The 17,045-nt window shown below is 50.0% G+C and overlaps 1 protein-coding gene across 10 annotated transcripts in view; it reads right to left on the bottom strand.

Moving 5' to 3' along the window:
- The window catches only part of FGFR1 (fibroblast growth factor receptor 1), a 40,152-nt gene that overhangs the window by 14,999 nt on the left and 8,108 nt on the right, over window positions 1–17,045 (bottom strand). The window lies entirely within an intron of this gene.

Raw genomic sequence — 17,045 nt, 5'->3', positions numbered from 1 at the left:
CAGGGTTCGTTTCTCTCCATCCTAGGGGGGCAGCCGGCCCTTCCCAGGACCCCTGTGCGTCCAGAGTGTCCCCTCCCCACACACTCAGCTCTTTGCCAAGAGTGGCCGCTTCCCAGGGGAACACCCCGTTTGCTTCTGGCTGGGGCAGGCTTACCCCTTTCCCCCGGAACCGTTGCACAAGCCCCCCTGCCACAAGCCCAGCAGCCCCCACCCACGTGGGGGGCAGTTTGTCATGGGGGGTGTCTGGGTTCAAGTGATTCAGCACTGGAGGGTCTGAGCCCTGCAATGGGTCTGATGCACAGGGTGCATATGTGGGAGAGACAGCCCAAGGGAAGGTCAGCTCAGGGGAGGCTCTAGCTAACAGGTGTTGGGCCAGAGGATTCGGACCTTTTGACTATATTAGGAACGGAGGCCGGCAGCTGCCACAAAACCCACACTTGCTCTGGCAGCAAAAGCCACTGCACACAAAGCTCCTTTCTCCTCGTCCCACTGCAGGGCTCCCCCTCTCCAGCCCCCCACCTTCCTCTCCCCTGCCCTCCCCCCCGACACAGGGGCACACACATCTACTTCCGCTCACCTCTCCTTCCCCAGAGTCTGGGGATCCGCACACCCATCCCTCTCCACCAGCGACACTGCACTCACGCTAACAAGAAGGCCTGAGGCCGGACACAGAAAGAGGCCACCATTCCAGGCGGCCCGCTCTGCACTAACAAGGGGGAAAACGCAGCTCCTAGTTCCTCCTGGGACGTGCAAGCCTGCTCTCGGCATCTTCTGTCCACTGTCCATTGCCCACCAGAAGAACACACCTGATGCAGCTCCCGTCTACCACCCGATTAGTTTCTGCTGCCTTTTGGAACCTTCTTTCTTTCTCACCATGGGTTCATCATCAGAGGCTCGCCAGGGGGCCCCCTGCCCTGCAGGCCCCTGATGCGCGAGGCTCTGAAAGGCACCTGGCCCTACCGCCCTGCCAGGCCTTGCATCTCTGCCTGGCTCTGTCCACACACCCTCCGGTTCTCAGCCTGGCTGGAAACTGCCTCAAACCCTTCCTCTCTTTTTTGTTTGTCTGTTTGTTGTTTTGGCCACGCTGCCACGTGGGATCTTACTTTCCCGACCAGGGATTGAACCCGCACCCTCTGCATTGGAAGCTCAGAGTCTTAACCACTGGGCCACCAAGGAAGTCCCTCAAAGCCCTTTCTGACTCCACTCTGGGTCAGGTGCTCTCCCCTCTCACTTGTCACACTGAAGGAAAGTCCCCTTTCTCGACTGGGTTGTGAGTGTGGGGACGTGTCACATTTACCTTCAAATCCCAGCACCCAGTAGGGCCCTGGCACATGACAGCTGGCAATAAACGCTCGCTGAATAAGGTAACAATGATGCACTGTCTCTTCATCATCTTCCCTTCCAAACTCGCTCTTCTCCTGCACCACCTCATTTTAAAAAACTCTTTCTGAAGTCCCAAACAGGTTTCTTCTAGAAACCTCACCAAGGAAGAAATGGGTGTCCTGGGAGCCAAGGACTAACAGTAGTTTTGCTCAGAGGGGCCTCGGATAAGGCTCAGAGGCCAAGGCTGCAGGCCCCGGCACCCTTCGACCCAAGGGCTCTGTCTTAAATATTGGGCAAATATGGAGTCATCAGAAAGGGAGTGCTGCTTTAGGGTTTGAAAACCACTAGGCACGCACTCATTTATTACTGTGAGTCAGATCGAGAGGAACGCCACCAAAGGTGAGCAGACCACACAACTCATTAAATATAAGCTTTTGTGGGTCCTGAAAAAAAAAGTTATTCTTTCCATTTTTAATGGTTTGTGGTTTTGCCAAAAGAAGGCAGAAGAAAAGCCGTTCAGACTTGACCCTTAAGGAAAACAGAAGACGCTCCTGTGGATCAAATCTTATTTCCCTGCAATGACCTCACTGATTAAATATTTTGCAGCTCGTGATCTGTACCAGCCGTTGGTCAAACAGTAAACTCCGGTAAACTCAAATTCTTAGCCTCTGGCATCACAGCCTATTTTGACAGGTCCCAGAAACAAAAAGGTAGCAAGGAGCACACGGGCGTTTCCCCAGGAGAAAGCAGCAAAGGGAGACTGGTCCTGCTGGGACCAAGCTCTAGCTGATTCTAGCTTGGATCCAAAACTGCCCGCTCATTCCAGCCAGGACGTGCGAACAAAACTCTTGTACGTGGTCTGTTAAAGCCTCAAGAGCCGGCTTTCTTGTTCCTGCCGCTGGAGGTAAAGCTCCCCGTGATGTTCCAGGCCCTGGTGAGCTAGTCCCATTCATGCTCCTGATCAATATCCTGTGCTGTGTAGAGGGTGTATTCTAACCCCGTGCTTGGCATCCAACACTCGTCAAGTCTGTTCCCACCTCCACATGCGACCTTCTCGTCCCCACTTTTTGCTCCAAGTCTGAATGTCTCCTGCACGAACTGCCTTACTTCTGCCCCGCAATGAAACTTACTTCTGCTCAAGTCAGGCATCTCTCTAGAGCCCTCCTACCCACCTACTCAAAGTGTACCATCCGAGACACCCAGAAAGCCTTCTGCTGGCACGAGTGTCTCTACCCTCATTTTCTGTACAACAGTAACCGTCTGAACCACAAAGATGCACACTCAGTTCCATACCATGTTGCACTGTTGCTTTTTCAAACAACTTTATTGAGATAACAATTCACATCCCATAAATTATTACTTATTCACATAAATTCACCCATTTAGAGTGTATCATTCAATGCTTTTTAGTATATTCACCGAACTATGCAGCAATCACCACCATCTGACTTTAGAACATTTGCATCACCACCAAAAGAAACCCTGTACCCATTAGAAGCCACTCCCTGTCCTCTCCCCCTCCCCCAGTCTAGGCAACCACTGATCTGCTTTGTCTGTATAGATGTGCCTACACTCGATAGTTCATATCAATGGATTTGTACAATATAGTCTTTTGTGTCCTCCTTCTTTCTTTGAGCATGTTTCCATGGTTCTTCCATGTTGTATCATGTCTCAGCACTTCATTCTTTTAATGGCCAAATAATATTCCATTGAGTGGATACACCACATTTTATTAATCCATTCACTGGTTGATGGAAATCTGGGTGCACAGTTTCCTAACTGTCAAAAGTGTCCACGTCTCGCGTAAGAAATAGCCAGCAACTCAGAATTGCCTATCATAGTTTTCCCACAGTGCCTAACCATGTCAGAAACTCAGAAAATACTCAGTAGGCCTTGAACTGAAGTTCGCATCTGGCACAGACTAATTTTTGGAAGAACCAAAAACCAGCTGACGGCTCTTGGGTGATTTTTTTCATGGCTAAGAGTGCTCTCGGATGTGTGTCAAAGTCTCCACTTACAAAGCAGGTAAACGCCGCTTTCTTTTAGGAGGTGATGGAACGGTAATGGACTGCTTGCTGGTTTACCGGGCCCTGCCCCTCTACGTCACCACCTGGAGTAGCAGCCCCGACCTTGGAGAGTCCTCTGTAAGGCGGCTGATGCAGGATATCACTGCTCACCGGCCGCCTGCGAAAATCACGTCACTACTCTCCATTCTCTTTTGGTCTTTCCAGGGTCCCCCATTTATGCCCTCATTGCAAAGGCCCTTGTATCTGTGGCTCCATCTCTACTGAGCTGGCCTTTCCCTGGCCGAGACCCATGGACAAGGGCTCTACGTATGGTTAGCAGTCAAGAAAGGAGCCAACTGACAGCTTTACTGGGCTGGCCACGAACGATGAAGAAGAGAAAGAAGTTTATTGCTCAGCAACTTGAAAAGACATTCCAACTCTTGGAGCACGTGATGAACTGGAATGGGGATGCTGAGGGAGACGGCAAACCCACACATGTGCTTTATGTGTCCCGCGCTTCCTGAGGGATGGGGAACAGAGGCTGGAGGACATTTGGTATCTGGACTCCGTGGTGACCAGGCTCTGGGTGCAATGCGCTTGGAGTGCACTGTGGGAAAACGGTGCATCATGCTTCCACGCCCACATCAGAGTCACTACCATCACCACCGGGAGCTAGATGGTTAGGCTTAGCGTTAGGGCTGGACTTGACTTGCACACCCTTAGAGGATTAAGGCCGTCAACAATTTGGCCATCTCTCCAGAAGACAAGGAGAGGACAAAGCCTCCTGCATAGCTGCCTAAATCTGGGGCTCAGGAGCACTGTGGTCCTGGGCAGCTCCTGGGACGGTGCAGCTGGCAGGTGGACTGTGGAAGGCTGTGCAGGCTGGACCTGGTACCCCCTTTAGTGGGAGGGAAAGGGATTCAACCCCATCCTCCTTCTCTAATGGAGCCCCTCCATCCCCCAGGGGGAATTAGGAGCAGATAGGGGACCCAGACTTTTTAGTAATCCTCAAGGAAGCAGCTAGAGGTGAGGGGCAGTGCTCTCAAGTCTAGGAACATGATTAACGTTAACGGGGCCCTACTGAGTCCCTCTCCCTTCCTACTTTCCTCCAAAATACCAGGGCTTTGTAATTCCCAACAAGCCAACAGGATGTAGCATTTGACTTATGGCAGGACTGGCAGAAATCTGCCACTGTCATCTAGCAGGCAGTTCTGCCCTGGGTTCATCAGATCAGATCCAAGTTCTTGATTCTAAACTCTGAGTCTTCTGCCAGTCATGGGCACCGTGTAGGGTAGGGAATGGCCTTGAGGAGGCTCAAATCCATACAAACGTTGTCATTAGAAGATGAAACCCCAGTCTCCAAAAATCCAAGAAGACAGAGGCTTTCTCCAGAATGGCTATCATTAGGTGTCTCTGTGAGCCCCTGTTACCGGGCAAAGAGATGTAAAGGATTAAGCTAAGCAGCAGAAGGGCTGGTTAGCCTTGTGCTAACCAGGGTGATAAGATTTATGCGATACTTGGTCATACAACACGAGGCAACAGAAGTATCTGAGAGCCCAGGACAGATGACCCAGCACAGGCTCTGAGGTCTCAGAGTTCAAGTACTGGTGGTCAGGGCAGACGGCGATGTTCACAGCACAGGGGAACACGACGGGAGGGAAAGGGAGTGAAACTTTGGGGGGAGCAGAAAAGGATGAGGTGCTTATGAGCAGTGCTGTGCCTCGGGATGAAGGGGATGGGAGATGATGAAGGGGATGGTAGATGAGGCCAGAATGCATGGCCTGCTTGGAACAAAAGAAAACAGTAGAAAACAGCCTCCAAGATGATTTCAACTTATAAGGTGGGGGATAGAACAGAACCACTCAAGAAGTCCCAGGGAACACATTTCTCTGCAGAGACTGTGAATGCAGGCCTTTCATGCCACAAGGACGAATGTACCTGAAAATATATTACTGAAATACTGTTTCACCAGCCCTGGTCCCATAAGAACCAGTTGGGTCTGGAAGTCATCCATCCCCGAGCCTCACAACTTTGCACGAACCCAGGAAGGAATAACATACTTGCATAGCACTTTGCGACTGACCACGCGCCTCCCCATATATTATCTTGGGATCCTTAAACAACTCTGAAAACAGTAAGACCAATACGGGCAGTATGCTTACTATATACATCCCACATCCTGTGAACACTTTTAACACACACTATCACTGAATCCTCACAGCAACCCTATGAGGTTGATAGCCACTCTTTTTTTTTTTGCTGTCCGTGGGCCTCTCACTGTTGTGGCCTCTCCCGTCGCGGAGCACAGGCTCTGGACGCGCAGGCTCAGCGGCTATGGCTCACGGGCCCAGCCGCTCCGCGGCATGTGGGATCTTCCCGGACCGGGGCACGAACCCGCGTCCCCTGCATCGGCAGGCGGACTCTCAACCACTGCGCCACCAGGGAAGCCCGATAACCACTCTTATCTCTACCCTGTTGGTGCAGAAGCTGACAGCTGCTCCACAACCCTGTGGAGTGGGTACTATCATCCTCATTTTACAGAGGGGACCCTGAGGCACCTGGAGGTTCAGGATGTGTCCAAGGCGGCCCACCTAGTCAGTTAAGTAGCTGAGCAGGGATTCGCACACAGGTGGCCTGGCTCTCCGCAATCCCCACAGATCTGGAGCCAAGGTCTACCGCTTTGAAAGACAGCCCTTATTTTCACTGTCTTTGCAATCCTTGACTTCCAGAGGACAACGGAAATGCTTTCTGGTCGGCCCCAGGCTTCTGCCTGATGGCGCCCATGTCTCCTACCTTCTCACAGGGGATTCTGCAGTTGGTTACTTTGGCCTCATCCTTCCCTTTTCATCCGCCCCACAACTACTGCTTTATAACTCTGTTTTCTTACTTACAAATGTACTTTCCCAGCCATGCTGAGCTACTCAAAAGTTGCGGAGGTGTGACTGTGCACACGTGGCGGATGAGGAAACCGTGGAGTGGGTGTGGTGGCACTGGGACAGAGGCAGACCAGGACCAACAGTCACGCCTTATTTCGGTATGGCACCTGATACTTTACAAGGCGCGTTTATCCACGTTCACGTCCATGTGCATTTATTCCATTTAGACATAAGACAATGGAGGCAGAGAGACTTCTCCCAAAGTCACAGAACAGGGCTCAGCACTGGCTCTAGGTGCTGGGTCTGCTGGGTCCTGGGTCCTTCACCCAGCACACGTGGCATCGGGAGGTACCTACACCTCTGCCTTGGCCACAGGTACGCGGCATGACCCCTCCCTCCTGCCTGGGTCCCTGGCTCAATCCCTAACACCTTCTCTGGTCCCAACCCCTCCCTCTCGAGTGCAGCTTACAGCTGAACTGATGCCCTCCGATGACCCCTGCCTGATCCACTGAGATGATCCAGAACGTTAGGCAAAGAGGCTGGCCACCCCTTCCCTTGGGCCAGCTCTCTTGATTACACATCCTGAGTGTTGCACTCCTGACCCTCTGCATCCCATCCCCTCAGGCCCCCCGAGAACGCAGTTTGCGTCCCCCTCGTCCACGACCTGGGGGTCTCTCAGCTACCTCCTCCCACCCAGCTCTCCTGGTACCACCTCTGCAGCCAATACCCTCACTGCCCTTTATTTTGCTTTCTCCTAAAACACCTTGTTTTCCTATCTCTCCACCACTTCCCCAGACTGAAAACTCATTCTCCGGAGACTTCCGCGGCTCTGCTCCTCCTCTCATTTGTAATGTGACATAGAAAATAAGCTTGTGGTTACCACGGGGTGAGGGGAAGGGGGAGGGATAAATTGGGAGATTGGAATTGACATATACACATTTCTATATATAAAACAGCTAACTAATAAGGACCTACGTTATAGCACAGGGAACTCTACAGAATACTCTGTAATGGCCTATATGGGGAAAAGAATCTGAAGAATGGATATCTGTATAACTGGGTCACTTTGCTGTATGCCTGAAACTAACACAACATTGTAAATCAACTATACTCCAATAAAAATTTTTTAAAAAATTCATGGCTTTATCATGCACTCATTCAAGCTGCTCGGCTGAGGGCTGGTCTGTAAGTATATGTCTTATCTACCCTCTGAGATCAGGTGTGGTGTCGTGTCTATGCCGCACTCTGAAGGGGAAGGGTGTAGGGCTTGAATAACCAGCCCTCCACAAATCCAGCCCTGTTGTCTCGGGCAGGGGTTCTCCATTGCTGTCATCCCTATGAAATCCTTTTGCTTTTGCGTCTCTGGGTTGAGAAAGTTAGGAGAGAAGGGCCATCCTCTTTGGTAACGTGGGGAACTGGTGGTCCAGGAATGTTTACAGTCTTGGCACAAACTCCCCAGAGATAAATGAGGGGGCAATTGTGGGTGGGGGAGGAACTCGGGGTGGCTTTGAAAGCAACTTAAAAGAAACACAGAACAGCCCAGTGGGGCTCCGGGAGCCCTCGGCCGAGGTTTTTATTACGTTACTTTGGCTTTGAAATGGAACTGAAAACTTACTTTAGTCTGGCAAGGCCAGGTCAGAGGGGGTTCTCACCGAAATCCCAGGGAACAACGGTCATCCTGCAACGGTGGGAGGGTCCATGGAGGAAGCCCTCCAGATGTGAGATCCCCTGGATGCGAGGCATCCCCGACATGCAGGGAGAGCTGCAGAAATGGGGCGCACGGGCATGGGTGGGAGGGGAGCCGGGGACACCAAATCAATTAGCAGGGCCTGACACCCAGATCCAGCCGTGTTCACCGGGCCCCTGACCCAGGGAGATTTGGAGTGTAGGGTTTGTTTTTTTGTTTTTTGTTTTTAATAGAAAAAGGGACAGAGTAAGAAGGAGCATTTTGCATGCAAATGGGCCACTGCCAGAAGAGCCCATTAAAATGTAAAGACTCCACGTTCAGCCTGACAAAACGGTGCAAACTGCTGTGTTTGCCAGAGAGGCTGCAATACAGCTCCCGACAAAGGGGCCCGGCAACAATGGGAGCTGAATGGCCTCAGTCAGCAGGTCCCCTCTCGCGTTGCCATGGGGACCCCACCAGGGCTTACTAAAGGTATTTCCTGAGGAGAAAGGCAGTGCACACATGCCCAGGCAGCCCAGCTAATCCTGACAGGAAGCCATCGCCATTCAGCAGCCCAGGGGCTTGGGGCTGGGAGGTGTGTTTTGTTTTTATTAAAAAAAGATTTTGGGGCTTTTGTGTTGTCCCATCTCGTCACTGTAATTTAGCGCAGAGCCGCCTGTGCTGGCCAAAGCCACAGCCAGGACCCTGCACCCACCCCAAGACCCCCCAAAACCAGCTCCGCAGCAAGTGGTTGGGCAGGGGAGGCCCAGCATCCTGTGCAAACCTTCCCAAAGATACGGCGACGACGGGCAACCCAGCATCAAAGTGGAGTCTGGGGTTCAAGCCCCAGTGCTGGGTTCCAGCTGATGCCTCCTTGGTACCTGTACTTTCTTCCCTCCTAGGGACTGGGTAACACCCACCCCTCCCCAATACCTCCCACCATGAGAAGGAGAACACTTTCAGGCTGGGGAGAGGGCTGTAATTACGTGATTAACAAAGGAATGCGCCCAGGAGTTGTTTTTAAAAGAAATCTCCCCTCTTCCTCTCTCCCCAATGTTTACAGACGCACTCTGGGCAGAGCTGAAAAGAAAAATGCGTCCTCCACCCATTTCCCAAAAGGATTCCCGGTACCCTTGGCTGCTCTACCTTACCTGGAAGAGAGAGCTGCTCTGGGAAGGGGCAAGTTCACCTAAGACGTGCAGGAAGAAGCATAAAGAGCAAAGGTAGGTGCCTTGCAGCTACCGGGAAGGGAGGTCCTCAGCTCCCGGTTCCTAGAAGTTTGTGTCACCGGCTCACATTTGGCACCAGAGGAATCAGCCTTGGCAGATTCAGGGAAGAAAGCCAACAACACAGCTGGCGGTGGAGACAGAAATTCCTGTGTGACAACTGCCCCCCTCGGACACAGTTTAGGGTAAATTAACATTTCCTGAGCAAACTTGTATGTGGAAGGAGCTGGCCTCGGTGAAGAGGATAAAATGAAGGGGGCTCTATCCAGGTCTATCCAGGTCTGTGTGTTTGCAGAGCCCATGCTCCTGCCTCTAGACCTTCCCTGCAAAATGTTTTGAACCCGGTATCTTGATAGAATCAGAGTGATCGTTTGGGCAGCATTAAGGCTGTGCCTTACAACTGCCCTCGGCGCCCGGGAAGCTTCTAGAGCCATGTTCGGGGGGGGGGGGCCCTATTTTGGGAAAAGAAGCTGGAGAGCCTTGTTCATTGATGGAAAACTTCCCCCAAAGAACCGCAAGCCCAGTAAGGACACTTGTGTGGGCTGTAAGCACAGGGGATCTGGACCCTCAGCTGGGGGACTTCTGCCTTTATTACAATCACGTCCTAAGCTCAAAGCAAAAGTACCAACGGCCACCAACTGTGACAACACAGAAGTAAGAACACCTTCCCCTGAGCTGTCAGGGAAAAGCTGGACAACTAGCTGAAGTGGGGAGTGCGTGCGTGTGCGTGCGCTGTGTGTGTGTACGCGTGTGTAGGGGTCCCGCTGCTCGAAGGGGAACTCAGACCCTCCCACCACTGGCCCAGAGCCCAGGCCTCCCAGCCATGTGTCTGCAGCTGTGACCTGTCAGGCACTTCCTGGTCTGGGTTCTGTAATGGAAAGATCATTAAGAGTGGGGGAAGGAGGACAGCCAAGAGGTAGCCCTGCAGCTCCCAATCCTTCGGGCGCTGACCTTAGAGTCCGGTCAGGTTCCTTGAAGAAAAGAATGTATGGCTCTCCCCCCCACCCCGCCCCCTCCCAGGGCCTCGGTACGGACTCCCCTCCCCCATGCTCCTCGGAGCTGGTTTGGGGAAGGAGGCACCAGTAGCTGGGTAGGAAAACGCTGCCGCTCCCTAAACTGGCTGATGAATTAGTCGAGGCCACAGCTGTTTCAGAATTTGCCTTTTGCCCCCCTCCCCAAACCTCAATGGGTGCTTGAGAGCACAGGCACCAGGGCTATCAGCACCCCTCCGGCTCTGTGCCACCTTCCCTCCCTGGCTGGTTCCATGGCTGCAGTGGTGGGTCTGGGTCACCATGCCCAGTGCAAGGACGCTCACCACCCACTGCAGTGGAGAAAGGAAGGGACTCTTCATAAAGTGACCTATTTTTTTCAATGTTAAAGAAACATCCCTTATTGTTACATTACGAGAATAAAGGTGATAGACATCCTTTTATTTATTTTCTTGGCCATGCCACGCAGCTGGTGGGATCTCAGTTCCCTGACCAGGGATCGAACCCGGGCTGTCGGCGGTGAAAGCGCGGAGTCCTAACCACTGGGCCGCCAGGGAAGTCCCAATAGACATCCTTTTAAAAGGAAATGGTGTAAAAGGTGGTTGCCAGGGGCTGGAGGAGAGAAGACTGGGGAGTTAACATGTTTAACAGGTAGAGTTTCAGTCAGGAAGGTGACAAGTTCTGCAGATGGCCAGTGGTGATGGTTGCACAACAACGCGAATGTACTTAATGCCAAGGACCTGTACACTTAAAAATGGTTGAGTTTTATAGTATGTATATTTTACCACAATTAAAAAAAGTACCGGTAGTGGACAGTGTTGGCTTTTTAAAGATGTTCTTACGTGGCAAAATAAACTGTCAACCCAAAATATCGGGGGGCGGGAAATTTGACTGGCCCATGGAACCTAAAAATCTGGGGCCAATGGTCTGTTCCACAGACTGGCAGGAAAGTGATGGCCCAGAGGACCCAATGACATACCACATATTCATTCTTCTCTCTCTCCTCCTTCACACACACTGTGAAAGTAGAGCATTTAGTACTGTTTTCAGAAACTAAAAGAGCGTGGTTTGGGGATATTTTTCCCTGAGATGGAATGGCACTCAGGCAGAGAGCAGGTAGGAGAACCAGGACCAAAGGCTGCTGGGAAGGCCAATGTCTACACTGGGGAGTCCTGTGCTCGGACGAGCTGGGTGATCTTGAACAATGAGCCTCCTGCGGGAGATCCCTACTCTGGGCCATGTCCACATTCCGGGTGTCCTAAGGGATGAGAGCCTCATTTGAAATCCTTGTGAAAACCACACAGTACCAAACTCTGCTTGAGCCCCAGGTGGTTGTAACTGGCTGGGAGCAGCAGGAGTATGTGACTGGAAGTCACTAGGATGACTGGCCCTGCCACTCCTGTGTGACCCGGACCACATCATCTCCCCTCTCGGCCTCCGTGTCCTCAACTGTGAGATGGGAAGGCTGACTGGACAAGCTCTGGGCACCTCCAACAGCTCTAACCAACATTCTAAGTTTCAGCTGGGCCTTGGGAGTTCAGTACCATTCACTACATCCCCTCCAGCCTCCACCAGCACAGGCGGCCCTCGACCATGAGGGAGGGCAGGAGACTGCAAGTTAATTTTCCTTAAGAAGAGGGGAGGGGACTCCCCGGGCGGTCCACTGCAGGGGGTGCGGGATCGATCCCTGGTCGGGGAACTAAGATCCCACATGCCGTGTGGTAAGGCCGGAAAAAAAAAAAAAAGACACATGGGACTTCCCTGGTGGCGCAGTGGTTGGGACTCCGCCTGCCAGTGCAGGGGACGCTGGTTCGGGCCCTGGTCCAGGAGGATGCCACGTGCCGCGGAGCAGCTAAGCCCATGCACCACAACTACTGAGCCTGTGCTCTAGAACCCGCAAGCCACAGCTGCTGAGCCCGTGTGCAACTACTGAAGCCCGCGCGCCTAGAGCCCGTGCTCCCCAACAGAGAGAGGCCACCGCAATGAGAGGCCCGTGCACCGCAATGAAGAGTGGGCCCCGCTTGCTGCAACTGGAGAAAAGCCCACGTGCGGTAAACGAAGACCCAACACAGCCAAAAATAAATAAATTAAATAAATATATAAAAATAAATAAACAAACAAATAAGACACAAGGATGTAATGCACAGCACGGAGAATATAGTCAATATTAAAAAATAAAAAAAAGAAGAAGAGGGGATTCTGTTTTGGCCACAGAGCTGCAGCCACCAGCACCTTCAACACATGTCTCCCTTCATCTTTTCCCTCCGGCCCGAGATGTTCCAGAAGAAGCCTCAGGGCCGAGGGTATGGAGGAGCTCAGAGGTTGTGACTGGCAGAAAGCTGGGAGCCCAGGTATTCTAGAAGGATTTATTTCACTGTCCTTTTTTGATGCTCATGAGAGATTCCATGAGAACTCACTAGGCAAATAAATTTTAAAAATGGACTGGGAGTCTGAGGGTAGTGGGGAAAGGACACATGTTATGAAATAAATGCCTCTTCCAAGCCTACCCTTCAGGCATTAATATAGCCTTGAGAGTGCAAATAACATGGACGAAAGTTTTAGATGCCGAAGGGAGAAGTTCATTCAGTACGTTGGTCAAAGAACCTGACTCTTCTAAGGTTTAAAAACTAATTCCTAAAACCGAAGGAAAATAAACCTTAATTCCCAAAGTCAACCCTGAAGTTGGATAATAAAGGGGCAGAGATTTCCGAATGCAAGAGGGTGGGGAGAGCTGATCCACATTCCAAAGGTGGTGATAACTGACTTAAAACCCCAAGCAACACAGAAGAAGGGTGTTCCAGGAAGAGGGTCTCCTTCCCCCCAGACAAGCTTTTAGACAGCTTTCTACTCCTGGTCCTTCCTTCCTCCAATAAAGCCCCAGCAATCGGACTCAGCCCTCTTCTTCCTCGCCTCCCCCGCTTCCCAGTACAGGGGTTAGAGCCGCAGGCACTGATATTAAATAGACCTGAGTCGAACTCTAGCTACACCATTTATTTTAGCTGTTTAACCTTGGAAGTGTTCGTTTGACCTCTCTGTGTCAGTTTCCTAAACCGAGAAATGGACACACAGCACCTACCTTACAGACAATTAATTGATATCAGATTCTCAAAGTGTGGTCCCTGGATGGCAGTATCAGCAACCTCTGGGAACTTGTTAGAACCACCCAGCTCGGCCCCGCTGCAGAATCCAGAGCCCCGGGGGTGGACTGTGGCAAAGGTTTCTTTTTGTTTTTTTTTTTTTAAACTAATTTATTTATTTTTGGCTGCGTTGGGTCTTTGTTGCTGTGCATGGGATTTCTTTAGTTTCAGCGAGCGGGGCCTATTCTTCATTGGGGTGTGCGGACTTCTCACTGCTGTGGCTTTTCTTGTTGCTGGGCACTTGCTCTAGGCACGCAGGCTCAACAGTTGTTGTGCGTGGGCTCAGTAGTTGTGGCTTGCGGGCTCTAGAGCGCAGGCTCAGTAGTTGTGGTGCACGGGCTTAGTTGCTCCGTGGCATGTGGGATCTTCCCAGACCGGGGCTTGAACCCGTGTCCCCTGCACTGGCAGGCGGATTCTTAACCACTGCGCCACCAGAGAAGTCCCGGCAAGGGGTTTTAACAAGCCCACTGGGTGATGTGCCTGCCGGGAAAACCTGAGAACCACTGCATTAAGTGATATAAAGGACTCACTGTGGGGTAGCAATAATTATTTCTCACCTATTTTCCTTACCTTCCTATTGAAAAGGATCTCATTCCTATCTTCCCCTTTTTTAAAGCTAGAAACTGTAGGTATCTTTTTTTCCCTAGTTCCTTTATTATTTAAAAAAATTTGGGGGGGAGTATAGTTGCTTGACAATGCTGTGTTAGTTTCTGCTGTACAGCAATGTGAATCTGTTAAACATATACATATAGCCACTCTTTTTAAGATTCTTTCCCCAGATAGGCCATTACAGAGTATTGAGTAGAGTTCCCTGTGCTATACAGTAGGTCCTTACTAGTTGTAGGTATCTTTTTCAAAAAAGAAAATGGATGGTTACCTCGCTGTGCGTTCATGCATGCATTCATTTCTTCAAAAAGTATTCATGGAGTGCCTAACGTGTAGCAGACACTATTCTAAGGTGCTGGGGTAAACAAAGGACAGAACGATACCTCTGCCTTCATGATATATGTGTGCACACACATCACAGCCCACAAACGACAGTCAATCTGCCCCTTCACTTTAGGGAAGAGACCCTCGCCTGTGGTTTCAGATATCCTCATAACCTGAGTTTTATGTCCGTATTTGAGGTTGTCACTGGATGACGTTATTTTTATTTTTTTTTTGCGGTACGCGGGCCTCTCACTGTTGTGGCCTCTCCCGTAGTAGAGCACAGGCTCCGGACGCGCAGGCTCAGCGGCCATGGCTCAAGGGCCCAGCCGCTCCGCGGCATGTGGGATCTTCCTGGACCGGGGCATGAACCCGTGTCCCCTGCATCGGCAGGCGGACTCTCAACCACTGCGTCACCAGGGAAGCCCCGGATGATGTTTTTTAAATGAGTCACTTATTGTATTTGCCTATGTGTAGTTAAGAGCGACACTGGCCAGGGCTCGGCCTGACCCATGGCGAGGCTGGGGTAGGGTTGCCATTTGTCCTGGGCCTCCCAGTCAAGAGGGGCCTCCGAGAATTTTTGTGTTTTCCCCAAAAGGGCACACAGATAGTTACTGACAGAACTGGAAGAAAATATTTACCAAAAAACTTGCAATAAATCTGTGTTCTATTTCTGGGGCACACCTCAGACAGTATACCACAAATTAATTAATTTTGAAAATCCTGTAGTTACTTTGTGACTAGCCCAACTACATCGTGTTATATATATTTTTGTTTAAAACATTAATTTGCTAGATGTAAACACTAAGAAAAACAAAATTTCAGGACCCTTGTGGGGTGTTTTTTGCTTTTCTTCATGCTTTAAATAAATATTTACTGGTAGCCTCAAAACAATGCTGATGCTTCAGGCTTGCTGAACCTTCTAACATGTTTATTTCCATCCATGAGACATTGTTGGACTATTTTAGAAACATTCCAGGTGGTTTATTGTGTCTGGGCAATACCACTATATTCTAGAATAAGTGTGACCTACAAGGAAAACTCAGGTGTGGCCTCTGATGCTTGAGACCTCTGATCCCAGGCCTTCTCCAAGTAGGAGGTCTCAGCTACCGTGCAAAAGGCAGCCTCAATGGGGTTTTCGTTCCATTGATTATTCCAAGCTAGGGAACCACCTTCATTAGGGCAGCTCATAGACCTATGACCGATGCATAACCTCGCAGTCAAGAGCAGAAGAATGTCACACAAGAAATGCACAAGCAAGTGTCTCCAGCTGCCCTTACCCCAGTCACACACATGTACATACCACCCCAGAAAGGGAGGTGAAGCCTAATTCCTGTGAGATAAAAGGGACTGACCCAGCAATGTTTAAATTCACATGTTGGTCTGCCTGTATTTTGGGAAGAAACCCAGTTTGATAGAGGGACATAGTATAATACACTGGAAAAACAAATATTGGGAGTCAGACCTACCTGAACCTGAATCCCACTTTCACCGCCTATCAACTAGATGACCTTAGACAAATTACTTAACTCCCTGAACCTCAGTTTCCTCATCTGATTTTGAAAATAAAACCTATGGCCATGGGATCAATGTAGAGGTAAAAATATATAAAGGATGTGGAATGTGAAAATGTAATAAATAGTGTTTATTAATTATTATTTTTAAAGACCTTTACTGGTATTACCTTTCTGGGGCTATTTGGTACTAGGTAATCACAACTTTTAGAATATAAGTATCCTTGGATACATGGGCAAATTTTATTTGTAAAAGTATGTTCACTTAAATGCAAACTATTGAAAATAACTTAAGTGCCCAACAGTAAAGGACTGGGTAAATAATGCACACCCATACTACTACATAGTTACTTAGGCGTGATGGAAACGTCTCTGCATGGCAGGAAGTGCCTGCTTATGTTACAAACCAGTATGTAACATATAAATTCCATTTTTGAAAAGTTATGCTTGTATAAATGCAGGGAAAAAATCTATATAAATAGATTCACCAATAACAGTGATTATTTTTGGATGATGGGCATATAAGAGATTTTCTCTTTACAAGTCTATAATTTCTAAATATTCCACAATGAACCCAGATTACATATCAAAATATCCATGTTTCAAAAGAGCAATAAAAACATTCTTTCTGACTGCATACAACTTTGCTCTAGTGGAGGAAACAGCCATATGTTAAAAACTCCATAATGTGGGCTTCCCTGGTGGCGCAGTGGTTGAGTGTCCACCTGCCGATGTAGGGGACACGGGTTCGTGACCCGGTCCGGGAAGATCTCACATGCCGCGGAGCGACTGGGCCCGTAAGCCATGGCCGCTGAGCCTGCGCGTCCGGAGCCTGTGCTCCGCAACGGGAGAGGCCACAACAGTAAGAGGCCCGCGAACCGCAAAACAAACAGACAGACAAACAAAAAACTCCATAATGTAAGGCAGAGGAAAGTAAGTGCCAGATCGAAAGTTACACAGAAAGGGGGTGTGGGGGGGGGAAGGAGTGATTAATTTGGAGACAGAGGAGGGCTTCAAGAGGGAGGTGGCCCTTAAGCTACTCCTTAAGCTAAGAGTCAAAATTACAAACAGTGAAAGCAGGAGAGGATAGGGATGGACACTTCCAGCTAAGGGACCAGGATAAACAGTTGTTATGTATGTATGTGTATGTTGTATTAAACAAGGGAAAAGGAAGTCTTATTTGGCCAGATGGATGGATGGATGAATGGGAGACAGGGAGGAAAGGAAGGAAGGAAGGAAGAAAACTAAATCAGTAAACAAATGGTGAAGGGACCATTAGCCAGGGGCTACTTTTCTACTGTGGAGAAAACAGAGGAGGGGCTAAGCTGTACGTTCGACTTTCTTTGTTGATCAAATATGTGACTCTCCAGCATTCATGGTT

The sequence above is a fragment of the Lipotes vexillifer genome, unplaced genomic scaffold (assembly GCF_000442215.2).
Source record: "Lipotes vexillifer unplaced genomic scaffold, Lipotes_vexillifer_v1.1 scaffold1383, whole genome shotgun sequence".
In the NCBI taxonomy this organism is placed as follows: Eukaryota; Metazoa; Chordata; class Mammalia; order Artiodactyla; family Lipotidae; genus Lipotes; species Lipotes vexillifer.
Note: the sequence above shows the minus strand (reverse complement) of the source record. Positions and strands in the feature narration are given on the sequence as shown.